This window comes from Odocoileus virginianus, chromosome 26 (genome assembly GCF_023699985.2).
Source record: "Odocoileus virginianus isolate 20LAN1187 ecotype Illinois chromosome 26, Ovbor_1.2, whole genome shotgun sequence".
Lineage (NCBI taxonomy): Eukaryota > Metazoa > Chordata > Mammalia > Artiodactyla > Cervidae > Odocoileus > Odocoileus virginianus.
The window spans coordinates 37,391,289-37,417,385 of record NC_069699.1 but is presented as its reverse complement, the minus strand read 5'-3'; the positions used below and the strand labels follow the sequence as shown (position 1 = coordinate 37,417,385).

Below are 26,097 nucleotides of genomic sequence, written 5' to 3'. Positions count from 1 at the left end.
TAAATAAGAAAATCTTTTTAATATCCTCAAGAATCACTTGAGGAGATTTGGTAACTGAAACAAAACCAAAGTTATATTTAAAAGGAATAATCAGATAAAAGAAGGATCCCTCAGGAATTATGAGCTGTTACGTAGTTGCTCAGTTGTGTCCAACTCTGCGACTCTTTGGAATGTAGGCCACCAGGCTCTTCTATCCCTGGGATTTTTCAGGCAAGAATACTAGAATAGGTTGCCATTTTCCTCCTCCTGGGGATCTTTCCAACTCAGGGATCGAATCCACATCTCCTATGTCTCTTGCATTGCAGGCAGATTCTTTACCCGATGACCCATGATTACCTAAGCAAAAAACTCAATAGATAGCTTAATGACAAACTTAGAGAAATCTCCCAGAATATGTATTAAAGGTATAATACGTGAGAAAAAAGTAAGATATATAAATGATTGATCCATGAGATCTAGATGTGGACTAATAGAAGTTTCAGAATGAGAAAAACAAAACTGGAGGGCAAGAAATCACAGAAAATTTCCCTGAGTTAACAGGAGGCATGAATCTTTGAAACACAGGAATCTAGTCAATGTCAAGGAGAATGAATTGCAAAGCGTTAGAAAACTGAGGTTACAGAGAAATTCCTAACAGCCTCCTAAAAATACCCCCACTCTTCCCAGAAAAGATAGCCTATAGAAGGGGAAGGATCAGAGTAGGAGCAGAATCAGCAGTAGCAGTGTTGGCTGCTAAGAGACAGTAGTGAAGATCTAGAAAACAACCCATCTAAATGAGAGAAACGTGGAGATCTATGAGAAATAGAGAGAAACACAGAATAGGAAGTCTAAATATGGGGTGGCTTCCCTGTTGGCACTAGCGGTAAAGAAACCGCCTGCCAATGCAGGAGACATGCATTCAGTCCCTGGGTCAGGACGATCTCCTGGAGAAGGAAATGGCAAGCCATTCCAGTATTCTTCTCTGAAGAATTCCATGAACAGAGGAGTCTGGCTACAGTCTATAGTGTCGCATAGAGTCGGACACGACTGAAGTGACTTTGCACAGCAAAAGTTTTGGAAAACCTGAAGATATGACAGAGGCATGCACTCAAGAAAGGCAAGAGGACATCAGAAATTCCATTAATATCAAGCATAGATAAGCTTATAAGAAAGACTTAAAAGATATATTACACACACTAGAAGATGGAATGATTTTGACAAATGACAAAGAAAAAGAATCCATTTGAACCTGACTCAAGACACAGGCTCCTTTGTGTATCACAAGAGTTGTGACACTGAAATCATAGAAACCATTTGAGTAGGTAGTAGATAATTTAGCCAAGTCATAATGATGCAAATCCTTTTCATTACATTCAATTTTGGGAAAAAAACACAAAGAAAGACCACTCTGGTGACAAAGCAAAAGTAAATTAAATTTGATAATGCAAAAATAATGGTATAGTTGAATGAGAACTGAAAGTGAAAGAGGGAAAAGAATAGTGGAGAAAGGGATGTGAGCACTCATACCTCATCTATGGAGAGAAGGTAAAGATGCTGACTAGACTGACAGACCATTTAAATGTGACCTAGAAGTGTCAAGACCAAAGATATGGAAGCAGTCTAAGTGTGCATCAACAGATGAATGGATAAAGAAGATGTGAGATACATGCATACACACACAATGGGATACTACTCAGCCATGAAAAGAATGAAAGTTCTGCCTTTTACAACAACATGGAGGAACTTGGAGGATATTGTGGTAGGTGCAGCAAGTCAGACAGAGAAAGAGAAGTACTGTATGAACTCACTTATATGTGGAATATAAAAAATACAACAAACTAGTGAATATAACAAAATGAGGAGACAGATACAGAGAACAAACAGTGGTTACAGGAAATAAGAGGTACAAACTACTAGGTATAAAATAAGCTATTAATACAAGGATATATATATATACAATAAGGCAATATAGCCAACATTTTATAATAACCATAAGAGAAGGGGGCTTCCCAAGTGGCTTAGTAGTAAAGAATCTGCCTGCCAACGCAGGAGAGAGAAGAGACGCAGGTTCCATTCCTGGGTTAGTTAGATCTTCTAGAGTAGGAAATACCCACCCACACCAGTATTCTTGACTGGAAAATTCCATGGACAGAAGAGCCTGGCAGGCTGCAGTCCAAGGGTTGCAAAGAGTGGGACAAGCTGAGCACTCACACCCTACTGCACAAACAGATAACCTTTAAAAGCTGTGAATCACTATACTGTACACCTGCAACACAGAATATGGTATATCAACTATACTTCAATTTAAAAACACATAAATTTTAAAAATTAAAAGTTGGAAGACAATGGAAGTTGCAAATAATGTCCTGTTATTAGTGGGAAAATGTGAAAAGGTGATAAGGATAAATTTTCTTTCTTATTAGAAAATTGGTATATAGCATGTGAAATTGATAAAAGATTAATTAGAAATATGCAGAGAAAACCAGGAATGGATTAGAGAGGGTGCTCAGTGGTAAAGAATCTGCCTGCAATGCAGGAGACCCGGGTTTGATCCCTGAGTCAGGATCCCTTGGAGAAGGGAATGGCTCCCCACTCCAGTATTTTTGCCTGGAGAATCCCATGGACAGAGGAGCCTGGTGGGCTAGAGTCCATGGGGTCACAAAGAGTCAGACACTACTAAGTGACTATCACTTTTACTTGCATTTAGGAAGGGCAATGAGAAGGGAAAGGGTAGCATTAGGAATTGTCCATTTTCATTGTAAGTGTTTCTGAACTATTTAATTTGCAAACTATGTGCTGGTTGTTGCTTTCATAAAAGCAAAACAAAAATGAAAGTCATAAAAGGAACAAGTGCACTATTTCAAGCTCTTTTACTAAAAACAAAAATAAATAGTTGAACCTGGATGAAATTTTTGCTTCTGAGTGTCTGGACAACTCTGGAGAAATAGTGAGTTTTGTTTACCTGGATTTATTTACAACAAGAAGGGAGCAAAGGTAGTGCACGGAGATGAGACACAACGTTTTTCTACAACAGAACTGAACATTCATTTGGACTTAATGACAGGATGACATTCTGAGGTTTGGAGGGTAGGCACATGTTCTTCATTATCAAATTGAAGATTTTCCAGTATCAAAAGGGACCCTTCTCTCCATATTGGATTGTCCCTGCACACAACCCCTCTCCCCTCACCCCTCCCCTCATAAGCCCCGTCATGATCTTAAATAAAGATGAAAACTGAACAAAAAGTTTCCTAGTGCAATCGCATCTTCTCTGATTTTCTGAAGATTGCTGCCTCCTGGCTGTTTAACATTAATATCTCCAAAATGTATAGCAAGTACATATTTTAATACCTAGCTAGGTACATTTCCCAGAAAGTATTTTTAACTAGGCTGGTTGTGGGAAGGCTGGCAAGATACTAGTGGTTCGATTTTTGGGGCTACCATGCCCATCTGTCTTGAAGGCCTGGCATCCACATTATTCAGAAAAGCCTGGGTAACATTACTGCACCCTGTGTTCACAGAGATGGTTGGTTCTGAGTTCAATTACAATCGCTAGCAGTTTAAATGATAGCTGCTGTGCTATAATCTAAAATAAATTGCTTTTCTTGAGAAGCCATGTAAGCCTTTGCACCGCAGCTTGGCAGAGCTGCTGGTTTCATCTCATCTGAAATTCAAACAGGGTACAAAAGCTGGGCCTCTGAGCCCCTGTTTCCACCTAGAGTGGCATTCTTCTACATTCCAGGGTATTCTTCCCTCCCAAACTTCTACCCTGGAGCTAGATTTATGGGAAAGCAATGCTTCCATTTTTTATGCAAGTCATCATCTGGTTTTTGTTTTTCTATTTAAATCTCACACTTTGCCTGGGCTCTTTTGAAAGAACTGTACTACGGGGGGCAAGACTTGTTCTTCCCATTTTGATGGCGGGAAAGCTGATCTGCCACTATGGGCAAAGATAAGGGTGCAGACATCAGCATTCAAACGGATGCAGGTAACTCTGTGTACATGTATGCTAAGTCACCTCAAGTCACGTCTGACTCTGTGATGCTATGGACTGTAGCCCTCCAGGCGCCTCTGTCCACGGGGATTCTCCAGGCAAGAATACTGGAGTGGGTTGCCATGCCCTCCCCCAGGGGATCTCCTGGACCAGGGATCGAACCCGTATCTCTTATGTCTCCTGTATTGGCAGGTGGATTCTTTACCACTAGCACCATCTGGGAAGCCCAGGCACTCTGTCCAAATGTATACCCTTTCCTTCTCTTCATGGGAAAAGGAAAGAAATAGCCAGTGTTAGAAACGGAAGTAGAGATTCTGCCTTTTCCCATCCTCACTTACCCGTGAGTTTTGCCCAAAAGTCCATGGACTCAAGCTCACCAACATTCCCCCAGCACATTCAGACCAGTGCCTCTGAAGGGACACACAGCTGTCTCGGCATTCTTGTGACAGAGACGACTTCTGATCCCTCAGACGCCTTTCCACAAAGGCAGTCAGAAAAGTTCCCAGCATTCACCACATTCTTCCAGATTTAACAAGGCAGCATAATTAACACTGCTGTTTTTCTGCCAGTCAACAAGAGAAAATTGCCCTTCCAAGAGATGCTTTTCATGTTTACAAAAATAAGCCATTAATATGTTTCCCTTTCAGATGTTTTTCTTCTACTGAGACTGAAAGCTTGGTTTGGGGTGTGCTACATGGTACGTGCTCAGCAGCTTGTCTCTGAAAGGGGAAACTTCTTTATGTCCATCGAAAAGAACAAGCAGGACAAAAAGCAAAAGAGCAAGATGAACACTTCAGACCAGATTGAAACAGAACCACTGTGAAGGCAAGGAAGATCTATTTCTATCACATGATGGAGGCATGCCAAGGGGGGAAATGGAGCGTCCCTCATGTGAATCTCGCAGTTCTGTTGTATGAATTCTTTGAAATTTGATAACCAGAGATTTAAGTATATTGGTTCTCCACGAGGATCCTTATGGGGGAACTAGGAAATGGTATGTGTGGTGGACAGGGGGAGATGTTTCAACGTCCCAATAATTGAGGGCAATACTGATATCTGGAGGACATTCTAAATGTTGCTAAAAGTTCCACAGTGTGTTATCTCCACACAGCATAGAACAGAACTGCCTAGAATGCCAATAGATCCCCTTTGGAAACACTGACCGCATTTGAGAAGGCAAGATGAGCTGACTGCCTGGGTCCTGTGTTTTCTCATTTTGCAAACCCTGGGCTCCTGGCAGACAATCAGTAACTGACAGAATCAACTAGCGGTTTAAAGAAGGTAAGTCACTTATTAATTCAACAAATACATATTAAATTTCTGCTGTTTACAGCACAATTTATACAATACATAGACCATAATCGGCCCTCTAACGAAGCTCAAAGTGTCATTTTCTCCATAAAGGCCTTCCTCATGACCTCAACTAAAACTAATCTCTAGGCAAAGAGAAAAAATAACTTATTAGTGTTGTAGATGCTGGAATCAAAAATTCTTGGGTTCTAATCCAGATTCTGCCACTGACTAGGCTTGTGACTTTGGATTAGTTGCTTAATCTGTGTCTTGGTTTCCTGAAAAGTAGGAATAATATTGCTGCTTGGGAACAAAATGGAGTTAATAATGATATAAAGTCATTAGAACAGTACTTGACACATAGTAAGTGCTCAAAATTATATGTATTCAATTATATGATTGAGATAATTGCAGATTCATATGCAATTATAAAAAATAAATCAAATCCTGATATATTTTATCCAGCTTCCTCCAGTGGCAATACTTTTCAAAACCATAGTATAATAGCAGAGCCAGGATATTGACATTAATACAATACACCAATCTTATTTAGAATTCTCCAAATCCCAGTTTTACTTATACTCATTTCATTATGTGTATCTGTATATGTATCAAGTTCAAAACAATTTTATAACCTGTGTAGGTTTGTGAATCCACCACAGTCAAGATACTGAGCAGATCTAACACCACACAAGGATCCTTCATCTTGTGCTTTTATGATCTCACCCACCTTTCCCTTCCTCTCCCTCAGCTCCATCCCTAAGCCCTGGCAATCCCTAGCCTGTCCTCCATTTCTAAAACTTTGTAATTTAAACATGTCACTTAAATGGAATCATAAAGTATATAATTTCATCACTTACATGTGGAATCTAAAATATGATTCAAATTGACTTATTGACAAAACAGAAACAGACTCATAGACAAAGAAAACAAACTTATCATTACTAAAGGGGAAAGCAGGGAGGGATAAATGAGGAATTAGCAGATACAAAGCACTACATGTAAAAACAGATAAACTAAAGGGCCCTACTGTATGGAACAGGAAACTATATTCAATATCTAGTTATAAGCTATAAATGAAAAAGAATGCATATACATGTATATATATACATATATATATCTGAAGCACCTTGTTATATATCAGAAACACAACAACTGTAAATCAACTATACTTCAATTTTTAAAAATTGAAAAACAAAGAAACCCTAAAAATAAAATATGTAATTTATTGGGAATGGCTTGTTTCACTCAACACAGCTCTCTGGAGAATCACCCAAGTTGCTGACTACATGTATCAGTAGTTCATTCATTTTGATTGCTGAGTAGAATTCCATGGGTATCACAGTTTATTTAACCACTCATCTGTTAGAAACATCTGGGTTACTTCCAGATTTTGGCTATTATGAATGACGCTGTTATGAACATTTATGTAACAAGTTTTTATGTGAACATGAATTTTCACTTCTCTGAAATCAATGCTCAAGGGTACACTTGCTGGGTCATATGGTAGTTGTATGTTTAGTTTTGTAGGAAACTGCCAGATTGTTTCCCAGAGTGGCTGTGTCATTTTACATCCCTGCTAACAATGTATGAGTGAACAGTTTCTCTGCATCCTCACCAGTATTTGGTGGTGGTATTATTTTTTATTTTAGCTATTCTGACAGATGTGAAGCGATAGCTCGTTATGGTTTTAATTTGTGTTTCTCTGATGGCTAGTGATGTGGAATATCTTGTAGTGGGCTTATTTTCCATCTGCACATCTTCCTCAGTGAAATGACTATTCATATCTTATGCCCATTTTCTAATTAATTGCTTGCTTTTTTATTTTTGAGTTTTAGGAGTTCTTTACATATTCTAGATACTAGTCCTTTGTGGAATATGTGGTTTGCAAATATTTCTTCCAGCTTAGAGACTGTCTTTTCATTCTCTTCATATGGCCTTCACAGAGAAAAAGTTTCAGTTTTGTTGAGGTCCAATCTGTCTATTGTTCCTTTTATGGATTTATGCTTTGGGTGTGAAGTCTATGAATTCTATGCCTAGACTGAGATCCCAAGACCTAGACTTAGATCTCTTATGTGTATTTGTCTAAATTTTTTTGTACAGATTACATCTGTAATCCATCTGAGTTAGTTTCTGTATAAGGTATAAAGTTTAGATCAGTGTTTTTGTTTGTTTTTTGCCAATGGATGTCCATGGTCCAACATCATTTCTTTTTTAAAAGCCTGGGTTTCCTCCACTGAGTTGCTTTTGCACCCTTGCCAAAAATGATTTGAGCATGTTTGACGATCTACTTCTGGATCCTCCTTTGTGTTCCATTCTGTCCTCTGCCAATTTCTTATTGGCTTCATTACTATGGCTATAAAGGTAGCTTTAATATTGGATAGTGTCATTCCTCCTACATTATTATGCTATGCCATGATACAGCTCAGTTGGTAAAGAATCTGCCTGCAATGCAGGAAACCCTCATTGGATTCCTGGGTCAGGAAGATCCCCTGGAGAAGGGATACGCTACCCACTCCAGTATTCTTGGGCTTCCCTTGTGATTTAATTGGTAAAGAATCTGCCTGCAATGCGGGAGACCTGGGTTTGATCCCTGGGTTGGGCAGATCCCATAGAAAAGGGAAAGGTTACCCACTCCAGTATTCTGGCCTGAAGAATTCCATGGACTGTATAGTCCATGGGGTCACAAAGAGTCAGACACAACTAAGTGACTTTCACTTTTACATAATTGTTTTAGCTATTATAGGGCCTGTATCTTCACATATAAATTTTAGAATAAGCTGGTAGGAATTTTTTTTAGGAATTGAATTAAACCTTGGATTAATTTGGGGAGAATTTATATCTGTACTATGTTGAGACTTCCAACATATATTGTAAGCACTTCTTGGATTTCTTTTACCAGCATTTTGTAATTTTCAGCAAAAACAAATCCTGAGTGAATTTTGTTAAGTGTGTACATAATATTTCATTTTCTTTGGAACTATTATAAATGGTATTGTGTTTAAATTTTTGGTTTCTGCATGTTTACTGTTAGTGTACAGAAATACAATTAATTTGTGGGTTAATTGCTGAACCCACGTATTGTTTTTGTTGCAGATTCCTAGAGATTTTCTAGGTCGGAAATCCTGTCATGTGAAAATAGAGCTAGTTTGATGCATTCTTTTCCAATCTGAATGCGTTCTCCTTTCCATGGTACTAGAACTTCCAGTACCATATAGACTAGAACTAATGAGAGTGAACATCCTTGTTATGTTCCCAGTCTTGGATTCTCTTTATCAAGTTGAGGTAATTCACCTCTATTCCTAAATTGCCAACAATTTTTATTACAAGTGAATGTTGAATTTTGTCAAATGCTTGTTCTGAGTTAATAGATATGATCATATCATTTTTTTTCTTTAGCTTATCCATATGGTAGTGATTCATTTTAAAGTGCTCAACCATCCTTGAATACCAGTGTTAAATCCCATTTGGTCATGGTACATAATTCTTTTTACACATTGTTGGACTTCATTTGCTAATATTTTCTTGAGTATTTCTGTGTTAAAGTTCACAAGAGATATTGGACTGGAATATCTTTTTGTGGTCTTTTAGGCAGTGTTCCTATCTCTTTTATTTTCCGAGATTATGTAAAATTGATATTAATTCTTCCCAAAACATTTGGTGGACTTCTCCAGTGAAACGATGTGTTCCTAGAGAGTTCTTTGTGGGGAGAATTTTAAATATTATCTCAATTGTTTTAATGGTTACTCAGGATGTCCATTTCATCCTGGCTAAATTTAGGTGGTTCATAGTTTATGAAAAATTGATCCCTTTCTTCTAAGTAGTTGACTATATGAAAATGAAGTACCTTGAACATGGTGGGTTTGCCCTATGGATGAATAAATGAATGAATGAATGCTTATGTATATTTTCTTTGGGGCTGTACAATGGAGCAGACCTACCCATTTAGTTCATACTCCTGCAAATGAACACAAGAGAAACAGGTAAAACCTTGCTCAATGTGATTTACCAAAACGTGGCTCAGAACATAGGCTCACCTGGTTGTCAGTTCCCTCAGGTTATCACACTAATTTTTCTGCTTCCAGCAGATCAGAAAATGAGGTAATGCTGGGGCAGACCTCCTCACATTACTTCCTTTATTACTCCCCTCAAGCCTGTACCCTGAACACATATACACACACACTTCAAGCATCCAATTTTTCAGAGAAGGTAGGAAGTCAGAAAGGGAAATATGTCACATTTTCTTTCTAGAAATGAAACTATCACATCTCCAATAAAAAATGAGTAGGAAACACCAATACCTAATAACAAATACCACAGAACAATATTACTGGGAAACCCCCAACTTTTAGAGCTCATAGAAACATCGCTAAGGAGTGCATGTAAGAGACAGAGGGCCCCAGGCAGGCCATGCAATGGAATGTAAGGCCAGGTCCCCGCTGAGGCTCAGAAGTAGGAGTGAGGAAATAGCAAGCAAGAAGAGACTGTGGGCAATTGAGTTCTTCCACTGAGCAGGAAAGGTTTAAAAACAAAGGCTTTAGGAAGGAAAAGGCTAGATGCCGGACCTCCCGTTTAATTTAACAATTGGAATCTTGCATTGTTACCAATCAGCATGAGCTCTTGGCCTTTTAAGATCTTTAGGCACTCATATCTCATATTTACTGCACATGTGTATCTCTGTTTCAGTTTTGATTTTTTAACAAACAGAAGTTTACTTTTAATGGAGTCAAATCCACGATGCTTTTCTTTTGTGATCTTTTTTTTTGCCTCTCTCACTATCATTGGGATAAACATTCATTTCCTTTCTAGCTTTCTAATGATTAATTTTATACATGTATTGCCTTAATCCAGCTGGAATTAATTTCCGGGTATACTGCATGGGAGACTATAGTTCTTCCAAATTGACTGCATTCTTTTTTTTTTTTTTAACTGATTGATAAGTAAAAAATATAACTTAGTTTCTGGTGCAGTGAATGGACCCTCAGGCAGAAAACCAAGGCCTACCTCAAGTGTTACCTTCTTTCAAGGTCCTGCATTGTCTGATAGTCAACTCCTAGAAATAGTTGCCTCGTATATTTAATCTAATTTTATAGCTCTTCATGAAAGAATGTCAAGACTGGCACCAGATGCTTCATTGCAGCTACGCAGAAATCCTTAATTCTCTACAACCACTGCCTTTGAAAACTAAAATGCTTTAATATCTTTCCTCACTACCATCTCCAACACCTGAACGTTACAAATGATCCTCTTTTCCTGACCACCCACTGCCATACAGTGCACATGGATGATGGATAATACTCTTCAGGTGAATTACCCAGGCCTCCTTTTCTCACTCCTTTCCCCATATTCTTGAATATCTGATTGACAGCCAATGTCTCTGCCTCAGGAACGGAGGAAGCCCAATAAAGGGAGAAGGGAAGCTGAAATTACTCCATAATTTTTCTTTTCAAAAACTCTGAAAATCAACTGGGTAGGGTAAGATTGACAATGAGATTTGGATATTACATAAAAATTTCAGTTTGTCTAACTCACCAGCTTCTAGCAGCATCACCATAGTTAGCCCTTTCCCGAAGGTAGTAATAATTGTGTTATTTATGTATTGGTTGTACCCCTATACAATAAACCTTCTAAGTCTTCATCTGAGGATTCAACCAAACAGATTGAAAATATTTTTCAAAAATTCCAGAAACTCCAAAGAGCAAAATCTGAATTTGCTGCACATCAGCAACTATTTACAAAGCATTTGCATTGTATTTACAACAGTTTACACAGCATTTACATTGCATTAGGGATTGTAAGTAATCTAGTGCGAGCCTGCTCAGTGACTCAGTTGTGTCAGACTCTTTCCGACCCCACGGACTGTAGCCACTAGGCTCCTCTGTCCCTGGGATTCTTCAGGCAAAAATATTGGAGTGGGTTGTTATTTCTTTCTCCAGGGGATCTTCCCGACCCAGGGAATTAAATCATGTCTCCTGCATGGGCAGGTGGATTCTTATACCACTGAGCCACCTGGGAAGCCCATAAGTAATCTAGAGATGATTTAATGTATAACAGAGCATTGTGGAGGTTATATGCAAATACTACCCTGTTTTTCATAAGGGACTTGAATACTCATGATTTTGATATCTGAGAGGGGTGTTCTGGAACAAATCTCCCACTGATACCAAGGGAGTATAAGCATCAGGTTACACTCTTTACCAATGAACTGCATCTATCTCTGTGATAAAATCTGATCTCAGCTTATCAAAGAGCTTATCAAGACCAACAGCATTTAGTAATGACACTGCCTTCCAAATGTGTCTGGATTAGAATAAACTTTCTTTGTACCATTTTTAGCTTCTACATGTTTGAATAAAGGTAAGATCACAGCTAAATGAACCCTGAGAAAGCAGTTTCAAATAAGTAAGATTAAGCAGTGTTCCTTTTTAGAAGTAAAGGAAGACAATTGTTTAGGAATGTTCAAGTATTACTCTGCTTCTTTTCAACTCTTTATTGATTTTATCTTAAAGGTAAAACACAATACCTGGCTTGGGCTTTAAATACAGATAAACAATCTAAACAGGCTGCAGTAAAGTACATCACTCTTCAAAGATCACCTCAGAAAAGAGAAAGTGGCTCGCAACTTGTCACAAATCAAATACATTTAAGAAAAGCAAATGTGAATAGCAGGTAGGGACGGGGATCAGGGAGAAGTAGATTAGACACTTCAGATGAGCCCTTTCAGAAAGTTCTGCTTAAATATTTTGAAATGGCTCATATATCTACCTGGCCAAAGTTGTATCATTTCTTTTCTTCAGTGTATCAATGACTGTGCATTAGTAAATTATAGCTTCACCTCAGGTTTACTTTTACAAGGTGTATTGACCATGTTTATTTTTACTATGTATATTTGACAATCCCTCAGTTGTGGAGAATGTTCTTTCCAAAGCAAAGAAACAAAGGGTGAGACTTTGTGTCAGCAAAAACCTAGAGAAAACAGCAATCTTGAGAGATGGATGGGAGGAGAGTTGGATGGATGGATGGATGGATGGATGGACAGATAGATGAATGGATAGCTAAGATAACCACTAGGTTCATTTTTTGTTACTTATTTGCTCTACATTTTTGGGGGGAGTGCTACCAGGCTAGGGTACAGAGGAGAACCAGTTAGAAATAGTTTCATCATGGAGCTTACAGTCTACCATAATAGATAGGATGGAGGACTCAAGATAGGCAGAAACATCTAATGTGTCACCAAATTCTTTGGTTAAAGAATGTAATGAAAATGAGTTACCCAACAACTTACCGTGGCCACTATCTGTCATTACATACCTGCCAGACAAGAGGATAAAAGATCTACAACCTCTCTTTGACATGCTTTGGAGACATGGATCATGACCATCCCCTGTAAATCCCTACTGATACCCTTCAAACACAGGAAATTACTAAAAGATGCCACTATCACAAGTCTCTCAAGAACCCATTAATACCATCTGAACAATAAAACTGTCGAAGGCTTGCTTTTCCTTTTCTGCTGTTGTCAGGTTGTTTAGAGAAGATCTAAATCAGATGCAAATTCATCATATTTCCCTTCAAGGACACTTATCATAAAATCTGCTAATGTATATTTTTTGGCATATAAAATCATATTTGCTTATGGCTGATTCACATTGTTGTATGGCAGGAACCAACACAATATTGTAAAGCAATTTTCCTCCAATTAAAAAATAAATTAAAAAATCATATTTGCCAAATCATTTATATGTTTTGCAACACAATCCTATTTTCTTCTAGCAACTGAATGAAGCCAATCTATTGAGCAGGAAAGTAAAAGGAATCTTTATTGCCAAATCACAAGATGAATTATATATAATCATCTAGTGGAATGCAAAATTAGCAAGTATCAGTCTTGCAATTTGATTGGCCATGTAACTGACAGATTTTCCTGAAAGGAGGTCTCGAAAATACCATGTAATCTAGAGTTGAACAGTTTCCAGGCCCTTATCCTGCCCTTCCTGTTTCAAGTTGCACACACGGAATCAGTTATCCACAGAAAACCCAGGACTGGGTTTACGGGGTAAACAGATTATGATCCTAACTTGCAAAAGATTTACAGTTTTCACATGACCCTAATTCTGCCGAAACAATTTCTCCAGCCTGTGCATGATGGCTGTCCGTAACGGAGGTAGAATCAGTTCAGTTCAGTCGCTCAGTCATGTCCAACTCTTTGCGAAACCATGGACTTCAGCATGGCAGGCTTCCCTGTCCATCACCAACTCCCGGAGCTAATAAAACTCATGTCCATCGCATCAGTAATGCCATCCAACCATCTCATCCTCTGTCATCCCCTTCTCCTCTCGCCTTCAATCTTTCCCAGCATCAGAGTCTTTTCAAATGAGTCGGTTCCTCACATCAGGTGGCCAAAGTATTGGAGTTTTAGCTTCAGCATCAGTCCTTCCAATGAATATTCAGGACTGATTTCCTTTTCCTGGTTGGATCTCCTTGCAGTCCAAGGGACTCTCAAGAGTCTTCTCCAACATCACAGTTCAAAAGCATCAATTCTTCGGCTCTCAGCTTTCATTATAGTCCAGTTCTCACATCCATACATGACTACTGGAAAAACCATAGCGTCGACTAGATGGGCGTTTGTTGGCAAAGTAATGTCTCTGTTTTTTAATATGCTGTTTAGGTTGGTCATAACTTTTCTTCCAAGGAGCAAGTGTCTTCTAATTTCATGACTGCTGTCACCATCTGCAGTGATTTTGGAGTACAAAAAAACAAAGTCTCTCACCGTTTCCATTGTTTCCCCATATTTGCCATGAAGGGATGGGACCAGATGCCATGATCTTCGTTTTCTGAATGTTTAGTTTTAAGCCAACTTTTTCACTCTCCTCTTTCACTTTCATCAAGAGGTTTTTCAGTTCTTCTTTGCTTTCTGCCATAAGGGTGGTGTCATCTGCCTATCTGAGGTTACTGATATTTCTCCTGGAAATCTTGATTCCAGCTTGTGCTTCATCCAGCCCAGCGTTTCTCATGGTTTACTCTGCATATAAGTTAAATAATGACAATATACAGCCTTGATATACTCCTTTCCCGATTTGGAACCAGTCTGTTGTTCCATGTCCTGTTCTAACTATTCCTTGTTGACCTGTATGCAGATTTCTCAAGAGGCAGTGATTTGGTATTCCCATCTCTTTCAGAATTTTCCACAGTTTGCTGTCATCCACACAGTCAAAGGCTTTGGAATAGTCAATAAAGCAAAACTAGATGTTTCTCTTGCTTTTTCAATGATCCAACAAATGTTGGCAATTTGATCTCTGGTTCCTCTGCCCTTTCTAAATCCAGCTTAAACATCTGGAAGTTCATGGTTCACGTATTGTTGAAGCCTGGGTTGGAGGATTTTGAGCATTATTTTGCTAGTGTGTTAGATGAGTGCAATTGTGCAGTAGTTTGAACAGTCTTTGGGACTGGAATGAAAACTGACATTTTCCAGTCCTGTGGCCACTGCTGAGTTTTCCAAATTTGCTGGCATATTGAGTGCAGCACTTTCACAGCATTATCTTTTAGGATTTAAAATAGCTCAACTGGAATTCGATCACCTCCACTAGCTTTGTTCATAGTGATGCTTCCTAAGGCCCACCTGACTTTGGATTCCAGAATGTCTGGCTCTAGGTGAGTGATCACACCATCGTGATTATCTGGGTCATGAAGATCTTTTTTGTACAGTTTTTCTGTGTATTCTTGCCATCTCTTCTTAATACCTTCTGCTTCTGTTAGGTCCGTGCCATTTCTGTCCTTTATGGTGCTCATCTTTGCATGAAATGTTCCCTTGGTATCTCTAATTTTCTTGAAGAGATCTCTAGTCTTTCCCATTCTATTGTTTTCCTTTATTTCTTTGCATTGATCGCTGAGGAAGATAGCCTAAGGAAGGAAGGAAGCCTAAGATAGCCTTCCTCAGTTATTAACTTCTTCAGAGTTATTCTTTGGAACTCTGCATTCAAATGGGTATATCTTTCCTTTTCTCCTTTGCCACTAGCTTCTCTTCTTTTCTCAGCTATTTGTAAGGCTTCATCAGACAACCACTTTGCCTTTTTGCATTTCTTTTTCTAGGGGATGGTCTTGGTCACTGCCTCCTGTACAATGTCATGAACCTCCATCCATAGTTCTTCAGGCACTCTATCAGATCTAATTCCTTGAATCAGAACAAGATTTACTATTTGTTTTTTCTGCTCTTTCCTCAGACTCTTCTAGTTGCAGACATATTAGTGACACAATAAATAATTTCTTGTTTTCTGTCTTTAGGACTTTTATGCTTGCAGGTAATATGGAAACTTATTTTTGATCCTAAAACAGAAGTCATGTGCAAACATTCATCAGTAATATAAATACACAGCAGTAATCAGTCAATGATAATAATTAGATATTAACTTTTGTTGGGAACTGTTTTAGGCTCTTCATTCATGATCTCAGTAAACCCTTAAAATTCCTATACGACATAAAATTATTGCCTGTATCCCATTTAAGTACTTTCATAGAGAATTCCACCCTCTATTTCAAACATAGGCAGAAGTTGGCAGAATAGGAATAGGTAAAAGAATAAGATTCTGTCCAGTTGGAAAAAAAACCCACAATCTTCATTAAGACTTACAAATTTTAGAAAAAGGGGGGAAAAATCTATTATGATTACAGAAGCAATATCTGCTCACTGCACCCAATTTGAAAATTACAGCAAAGGATTTTTTAAATCACATATTAATTTATTACAGAGAGAGAAATATAGATCAAGTTTTTAACTTCTCAGTCTTATTTCACATGTGCCTTCACTTTTTTCTGTTTGTCAATATTTTAAACCAACTATAGACCATATAGCAAAACAATTTTATATCCTTTTTCATTGAAAATTATCTTTTAAGCATTTTTCCCATGTCACTAAATAATAATTTTAAAAGGAGTTTCAAATGCTAACATATGTACCATAATCTAGCAATTCCCCAGTTTGCCAGAAGATTAATAGACTATTTAATTTTATAAATACTACATACAATTAGAATTTTTGTCTGCATCTCAATTTCCTTCTGAGAAAATTCTAGAAATGAAATTACTGGAGCAAAAATCTGAAAACTTTCTTTTCTAGGGAGGCTGTCTCTATGCACAATTTCACCTCAAAAGAATTTACTAATTCTAGGTAATAGCATCATTTATTTAATACTTGCCAAGTAGTTAAAAATGATTTTGCTCTGCATGTTTTAGATTTTTCTATAACTGTATCATACTGTATTCTCCTGCACCTTGTCTTGTAAAATTTTTTGCTTCATACTATTTTTGAGATTCATCTACACAAGTATGTATTGTTCTCATTCATTCTTTTTGCTTTTCAAAAATCACCTCTAGGACAAATATTTCATAACATGTATTCATTACACACTGGTGGGTATTTATGCTTTCTTGAATTATCAAAAAAAAAAAAAAAAGACCCTGCAATTGTACGTATCATGCAGACATCTCCCTGGGCACACAAGTCATGGGTTATGTACATGCCTTTAACTTTCTGGATGATGCCACACTATATTCCATAGTGGCTGCACCAGTTTGCTCCCTTAATGAAACTCCCGTTGCTTCACAAGCTCACTAACCCCTGGTATTATTAGATTTTTAAATTTATCTTGCTAACAATATGGATGTAAAAAGTTATGTAAGGGTGATTTTAATTTACATTTCCTGATCACTTTTTAGGTTGCACAGTCATCCATCCACTAATTGGCCACTTGTATAGAATTCTACCCATTTTTCTATGCATCTTTAAATTTCTGATTATTTATAGTAACTGTTTGTATATTTTGTGCTAATTGTCTGCTGTTAAACATTTACAAATCCAGGCGTAGCCTGCAGAGTGTCACCCTGGTTAACACTTTCCTGGTAAAATGGCTCTTGGTTTTTAGAATCCAAATTTCATCAGAGATATTTTTGCCAGTGTTCATTTGACAAAAATTTAGATTTATGATACCAACTCAATACAAAAATTTTGACAAAATTATATACAGGAAAACCCTTGACATACTTCCCAAACACATTCAGTAGACTGTGAGAACCACGTGTGGTGTCCTTCTCTGTATCTGGTCTTTGTTTCTCCCCTCCCCTGATCCATGTATATCATATCATGTGAGGTATCATTTGCCTGAAATCTGTGTGGATTATGCCAAAGAATGCTCAAACTACTGCACAACTGCACTCATCTCACATGCTAGCAAGGTAATGCTCAAAATTCTCCAAGACAGACTTCAACAGTATGTGAGCCGTGAACTTCCAGATGTTCAAGCTGGATTTAGGTAAGTCAGAGGAACCAGAGATCAAATTGCCAACATCTGTGGGGTCATCAAAAAAGCAACAGAATTTCCAAAAAACATTTACTTCTGCTTTATTGACTATTCCAAAGCCTTTCACTGTGTGGGTCACAACAAACTGTGGAAAATTCTGAAAGAGATGGGAATACCAGACCACCTGACCTGCCTCTTGAGAAATCTGTATGCAGGTCAGGAAGCAACAGTTAGAACTGGACATGGAACAACAGACTAGTTTCAAATCAGGAACAGAGTATATCAAGGCTATATATTGTCAACCTGCTTATTTAACTGATATGCAGAGTACATCATGAGAAATGCTGGGCTGGATGAAGCACAAGCTGGAATCAAGATTGCAGGAAGAAATATCAGTAACCTCAGATATGCAGATGACACCACCCTTATGGCAGAGAGTGAAAAAGTAAAGAGCCTCTTGATGAAAGTGAAAGAGAAGAGTGAAAAAGTGGACTTAAAGCTCAACATTCAGAAAATGAAGATCATGGCATCTGGTCCCATCACTTCATGGCAAATAGATGGGGAAACAGTGTAAAAAGTGGCTGACTTTATTTTTCTGGGCTCCAAAATCACTGCAGATGATGACTGCAGCCATGAAATTAGAAGATGTTTGCTCCTTTCAAGAAAAGTTATGACCAACATAGACAGCATATTAAAAAGCAGAGACACTACTTTGCCAACAAAGGTCCATCTAGTCAAAGCTATGGTTTTTCCAGTAGTCATGTATGGATATGAGAGTTGGACTATAAAGAAAGCTAAGCACCCAAGAATTGATGCTTTTGTTGGAGAAGACTCTTGCGAGTCCCTTGGACTGCAAGGAGATCCAACCAATCCATCCTAAAGGAGATCAGCCCTGAATGTTCATTGGAAGGACTGATGTTGAAGCTAAAACTCCAATACTTTGGCCACCTGATGCCAAGAGCTGACTCATTTGAAAAGACCCTGATGCTGCGAAAGGTTGAAGGTGGGAGGAGAAGGAGCCGACAGAGGATGAGATGGTTGGATAGCAACACCGACCTGATGGACATAAGTTTGAGTGAACTCTGGGAGTTGGTGATGGACAGGGACGCCTGGTGTACTTCAGTCCATGGGATCCCAAGGAGTCAGACACGACTGACCAACTGAACTGTAACTGGATTATGGGGAACACTGTAGCTGTTGCTGTGTTTTTCCTCACCTTATCATCTGGTTCTGAATTAAAAAAGGGGAAAAAAGTAATTATGATAGAAAAGAAAAAAAAGAATACTTTGGAAGGCAAACTGAGTGTCAACATAAGAGACATATTTCAGACCTTGTAGTGCTAAAAGGTCACCATAGCATCAAGGTGAGCTACCCCCTGCCACTGTGTGCTTGAACTGAAAGCATTTAAGAAAATATTTACTTTACTTATAAATATTATATATAATTATAATTTGTTTGTGTCTCTGTTTCCTTCTGAAAGATTTCTAGAAATGATGTCAGTGGATCAAGAAATACAAAAACTTTCGTTTCTGGGGAAGAAAAATTTTCTTTTCTATGCACAATATCACTGCAAAAGAATTGATGATGGCCTTCACATTTACCAAAGAGTTAAGAAAATCTTAAAGACAACTGCAGAGAAGGAAGCAAGGCAACTAAGAAAAGTTACTACATACAAAGTAAATGTTTTTAACAACCATTTAATTGTTAGGTGCTGAAGAATACAATTGTAAATTTTTAAAATCCTAGTATGATAGGTTATTATATGTGTATTATGTGTATTTCACTATGTTTTACTAACATTTTAGGAAATTGGTTGGGAAGCTGGATTAACATATTACACATTATCCTTTTTTCTCAATTAAAACAATGGTTATTTGTCTCCCAGAAACTATTGTTGGGTAAAATATCTGATGATCAGGTACAAATTACTCAGATCAAACAAGTGATTTCTATGTTTTTTACCTAATGTATCCTTTCTCTTTTGCTCTTTGCTTGATTCATCCTTTCCAATTCTACTTTCACACATTTTCTCATTTCATCCTGGCAACAACACTGCAAGGTAGGTATTATACTATGACCGTAGTCTAGGAATGAGGACACTGAGGTTCTGGGAGGTCTACAGCTGGCTATATTCCTTTCCTGCCTGTGGTTGATATAACAAATTACCACAAACTTGGTGCTTAAAGCAACAGAAACTGATATCCTCACAATTCTGGAGGCCAGAGGTCCAAAATCAAGGTACATTACTGAACTCTATCAATTTTAATGTTACTTTTTAGTTGTGTCTTGGAATTTGAAACAGATAATTATATATTTTTAAACAGTACTGGTTTATTTCTTATGTCCATATGTTACTTATATTTAATTTTCAACTCAAATTTAATTTTCACCTTAATCCTTTGGCTGGGATCATGTTGAATAGTGACTAGCACAATGTTGAAATAGTTACAGGAAGAGCAAGCATACTCATCTCATTTGTGGCAGTAAGGGGAATATTTCCAATGCATATCTTGCTATAGGTTTTCTGATATTTACCTTGTAATATGATTTGTATGTTCATCCTTTCCTAACATAGGTTTCCGCCGTGTCATTAGAGGTAAAGAACCCACTTACTGAATGAGTATTGTTTGTTTGTTGTGTTGTTTAATACAAAAGAGGAGGCTATTAATACTTTTGTTTTCTGTAGAATGATTTTGTTACTTTCTTTTAACAATGAAAGTTCTTTTTTTTTTTTTTTAACAATGAAAGTTCTTAAAAGTTAAAAGTGAAAGTGTTAGTTGTGTTGGACTCTTGCAACCCCATGAACTGTAGTTCACCAGGCTCCTCTGGTTATGGCTATTAATTTTTTGCTAAATGCAGCTTTGGTCATTTAAAATGTGGATATATAGAGTTCTCATTTTTCTAGCCATTTATTATACTAGGATTGCTTTTTTTTTGAACCTAGAATTCCTTAAGAGAGGTTTTTATTTTTTGTTTCTGTATTGTTGTTTTCCAAGTTGTTGAGCTTTGCATTTAAACTTCTATTATTAATTTCTAGTTTCATTTCATTACAGGTAGAACATGTACCCTGTAAGCGTTTTATGTTTCATAATTTAATATGGTTTTCTTTGAGGTATAATATATGATCAGTTTTATTCTAAATGCTTCATTGCTCCTTGAAGTATGACTTTTATTTCTTAGGAACAAAGTTCAATAAATATTTATTAAATCAGCTGTATTAGATTATTAAAACACTATATGTATTCTATATTCATCTGACCTATGAAAAATCAATGTAAGTGTATTGAAGTCTCAGACAACAATTCTATTTCTATCAAATTTTCTTTATATTTCTAACATTTTGGTTTCATGTATTTGAGGCTTAATAATATGTCAATGAAAAGTCAACATTGTCTTATCTTCACTGTGAAGCCTAACTATTTGAAAATAAATATAATCTTCTTGATCAAACTTAATATTTTTATGGTTTTTGATTCTATTTTGTCTAAATATTGCCAAGATTACTTTTTGTTTCATTTTGCTTTTGCCTGATAAATCTTGTCCATACATTTAAAAAAATCTTAATGTCATTTTATTTTACTGTATCTCTTCTCCGTAGCCATGTTTAGATTTTGCTTGCTAGCTTAAATGGAAATTCTTTGTATTTTAATAGACTAGCTAAGTGATTATTTTATAATGAGATTCAGCTTCACAAAATGCTCTCACATTCACATTTGCTCTTCTCAATGTGTAAGGTACATGGAAAATGTCATTCCTACTTTACACATAAGAAAAATTCAAACCAAATAGGCTTAATATATTTCCCAGCATCATTCAGGTAATGTGAGCCAGTGTAACACTTAAACAAAGGATGACAATGCTAAAACCATGGCGTTTTGTGAATATATAACATACTCTTGCTGAACATCAATATTCAGGTGGACTATGTGGTCAAAATATCTGCCCTTTTTTCCTATAGAGGGCTTAACACTATTTATTTGTTTTGACCTAAAGGATTTGTTGGGCTGCATCTTTATGATCTTATTTTATATTTTATTCTTCAGTGTTAATTTCTTTGCTTCATTCTTTTATCTGGTGGTTTAGACTGCACATTCTTTTATCTCTCTATTGATTTGGAAGTCATGCAACCTACTTTTATTTCTAATAGCGATACCAGGTATACTAAAAAGAATATTAATATTTATTGAATGAATAAGCAAAACTTGTTGAAAGAATAAGTATTTGTTGAATGAATATGTAAACCTTGAAACTACTAAACACTTGAAATTGTTGACTCTACACCTAGAAAAAAAATGAGGATTTATCAGAGTTTTATTTCCGGACTCTCTGAATATGATCTTAGATTTTATTATTATTGGTATCAAGTATTAAAATATTACACATTTAATACTTCTTAAGCATAATTTTACATGTTTTGTCTTTCAAAAGTATGATTTTACATTTGTATACAGTGTTATAAAGTTATAATTATTTAAATTTCACTTTTAATTGGTTTCATTATTAATCATCAATTCCTTAATATCATTTACTTCCATTACTGAATTCTTAAATTTGATTTCTCTCTCAGTCACCTGAACCAGTACTTCCTAAATTTCCATGCATGTAAGAATCTCCTTGAAAGACTGTTAACATGAGATAGCTGCAATCCAGCCACAGAACTTAGCTTCAGGAGGTTTGGGGTTGTACTGGTTTCCAGATAATGCTGATGTTACTGAGCCCTGAACCTCACGTTGAGTAGCACTGATGTGGCCTATATCTTTATGTCATTTCCCTAATAAAGAGGTTTAATGTTTTCCTCTTTCTTGCATATTTGAGAATTTCTTCCTGTTATTTTTACAAGTGAAAGAAACTTGATTCTATTTACCTTTCTTGGGCACACTCTTACAAACTGTTCCAAGCAAAATTTTTTTTAGATTTTATAGCAATAGCACCTATTATTATATATAGTGTGACATTTTAAAAAGGGCCAGTCTGACTGCTGCTTCTTTGTAAGGTAAATTGTTTTCCTTGCCTACATATTTAAAGGATTTTTTTTCTTTATTGTTGTAATTAAAAAAAGAAATTGCCAAGTTGTTATGGTAATGGAATCCTTTTCATTACTGTTGCCTAGAATATGGAAAGTTCTTTCAATTTGTATACTGAGGCTTTTTTGGTTTTCTTTTTATTTTAATTCAAAAGAGCTTTTATTAATTTTTGATTATCACCTGTGTTCCAATCATTGCCCCAAGTACATCTATAATTCTTATATTTTGTCTAATGTTTAAGTCTATGAGCTCTGTCTTCTGTATTTTTAATCTTCTCTATTTCATTAACTTTTATTGGTTTTCTTTCCTCATTTTGACATAACATAACAATTTTCCTTCGAAATTAGTGATATACATATAATTTAAATGTTGATTTTTCTTCCAGTTTCTAATGCAGATTTTAATTGTATGACATTCTGGTTTCTTTGCCATGTTTTCTTGTCTAACTTGTCTCCTTTTCCAATCATCTTGCTATCTTTCAGTCTTAGCTTACTCTCTCACATGTCTTTCTGTATCTTGAAGTTATTGAGGATGTTGAACTTCTAGAAATTCTTTCACATTCTTATCACAAGTCATCCTGGGAAGTTACTCTGCCTCTCAGACACTGTTCCCTTTTTCTTGTCCATCATGATTTTTTAATTTTCAGCTTATCATGAAAGAACCAGTGTTTGCCAAGAGAGAAATTGTGATTGTCTTTACCTACGTGTCTTTATTTGAATCCCCTACAGGTGGATCATAATTTGCCTTGTAGAACTTATATCCTAATTCCCAGCCTCTAGTAGGTTTTTCATCTAGTGAAGCTCCCTGACTTGAGGTAGAATTTTTAGCTCCACTGTTTAGATCCATGTCCAATCTGAATACAAAAACAAGCAAACAAACAAAACAAGAATTCCCAAGGCTCCCTTCATCTTTAGCATAGCTATGGAGTTTTAACCATGACAGATATTGATGTAAATGTACTTCCAAAAATATTATACCCACATGTAATAGGCAGAATAATGTCTGCAACCTAATCCTTAGAACTTGTTAGGTTACATGACAAAGAAGAATTAAGTTGGTAGATGGAACTAAGGTCTCTAATTATTTAACCTTAAAATAGATTATCCGTTATTATTTAGGTGGACTCAATGTATTGCCCTTAAATATGAAAAGAGAGAAGCCTCACTAATTATTTAACCTTAAAATAGATTATCCGTTATTATTTAGGTGGACTCAATGTATTGCCCTTAAATATGAAAAGAGAGAAGCCTCAGAGTGACAGAATATGAGAAAGATAACTTGGCCATTGCTGGCTTTGAACGTGAAAGAGGACCACAAGTCAAGGAATGCGGGCAACTTCTAGAAGCTGGAAAAGAGAAGGAAACAGGTTCTCCCTTCGAGACTCCAGAAAGAAATTCAGCCCACCAACACCTTGATTTAATCCTGATGACACCCATTTCAGACTTCTGACCTCTTAAACTTTAAAATAAATATATATTTATATATGAGTATTTTATATATATATATATACATATATATATATATATATGAGTATTTTATAGCAAATTGAGAACAGTTATGTCAGGGGCTACTATCAGGAATCAATTTAATCTAATGTATTCCTCCATCTCTTTCTGAGTAAGGTGCTGATTCTACTAATTTACTCCTTCATGAGTGAATACAATCTGAAGAAATTGTACCTTTATATAATATGAGCATGTCTTTCTAACTGTAAGAATTCTTTTACCTTTAAATTGATAGAGTCATGGCCTATCTATTTTAATTTTGTAGCACTACTTTTCCTCGGGGAAGAAGTAAAAGATCACATTCTCAAATGCTGCTCTCTCTCTGGATAGGAGGCATCGGGGACTGAGATTTCCATATGTTTTGATTTGCCTCAATAGGTATCTCTCTATTCAATGGTTCCTGGAAATCACCATGTTTACTCAAGATTTAACTCAAGAAGCTAAAGTCATTGGTAAATATTAAGAGGAAATTGACAAAGGCATATTAAGTCCTAAGCAATAAACTATAATTCCTAAAAGGAACACATTATTATAGTTAACACAGCACTGCTTTCTACCTTGCCAGTATTGAAGGTCACATGGCAGCCAACACTCTTCACAAGACCTTGCTTCTCCTACAAAATTTCCGCCCAGCAGATAAAAGGCCAAAGCACAACCCAGGTCAGTGAACAGCATAAACTCATTCACCCATGTGCACTAGATCTTACACCACCATCGGGCTTCTCTTTGCTCCTACTATAAGAATCACCTTATGCTTGTACGCTAGATATAACTGTTCTAGATGCATAGTTCTGTAGTTGGACTAGCATTGAATGAAGAGAAAGGTTCTCTACTATTAGTCTGCAATAGGGTCTAATATTTCTACAACTGAAATTATCAAACAAGACAAAGACGTTACATATCCAGGAGGATTAAGTCAAAACATAGACTGAGGAGATAGATAGAGGAGAGCCATCAATCTTTGTCAGGAAAGTATGATTACTTGATGGCATTCATTGCTTAGTAGAGATGAAGAAAATACTGAGAAAATTAAGCAGGCTAATTTGAGAAGGATCAGAAGGCAAATTTGAGAACAGATATAAGGTAAGAAACACTAGGTCTTCCCTAGTAGCTCAGCTGGTAAAGAATCTGCCTGCAATGCAGGAGACCCCAGTTAGATTCCTGGGTCAGGAAGATCCCCTGGAGAAGGGAATGGCTACCCACTCCAGTATTCTGGCCTGGAGATTCCCATGGACAGAGGAGCCTGTTGGGCTACTGTAGCCTTGGGGTCGCATAGAGTCAGACAGAACTGAGCAATTAAGCAGCACCAGGAGGGAACACTAAGATGCTAAATTTTCTCTGGGCGTGACCCTGCCCTGGTAGAGGGAACTGGGAGGCTCCTCTTGGTACTGTTAGACAATGTGAACTCAACATGAAGGAAAATGAAAAGCATCATGACTCTTTAACAACAAACAAATATTTTCACTCTTATGGGAGCCTATGACACAAGTGGTTAATAGCATGGGCTCTGAAGCCAAACTATGAAGGTTCAAACCCTGGGTTTCCACCTAAAAGGAATGCTATGAAACTTCCTTATGCCTCATTTCCTGCATCCATATACTGGGGATAATATCGTTACCTCTCTGGCTACTTTGGGAGCATAGGCTATGATAAAACATGCAAAACTCCTAGTATAATGCATAACACCTAATAATCATTGCATATTACTGCTGCTTCTAGGGAGAAACTGCAAAGCCTTCTGGGTAAGAGCAGGATTCTGAAACAAGACTGTCCAGGTCCTGCCATTTAATATCTGTGTGATCTCAGGAAACTTATTTAACTCCTTTGTGCTTCACTTTCCCCATCTGTAAAATGAGGATAATAATAATAGCCATCAGTTATTTTGAGAATTAAATGAGTTAATATTTATAAAATGTTTAGGAGAGCACCTGGCACATAATGTGTTGATTAATAAGTTATTCAGCTCTCTTCAGCTTTTAAACTGTGATCATGGAAAACCAAGGTCTCGGTAG

General features: G+C 36.9%; 1 protein-coding gene across 15 annotated transcripts in view; it reads right to left on the bottom strand.

Annotated features, from left to right (window-relative positions):
- The window catches only part of FHIT (fragile histidine triad diadenosine triphosphatase), a 1,472,927-nt gene that overhangs the window by 902,492 nt on the left and 544,338 nt on the right, over positions 1 to 26,097 (bottom strand). The window lies entirely within an intron of this gene.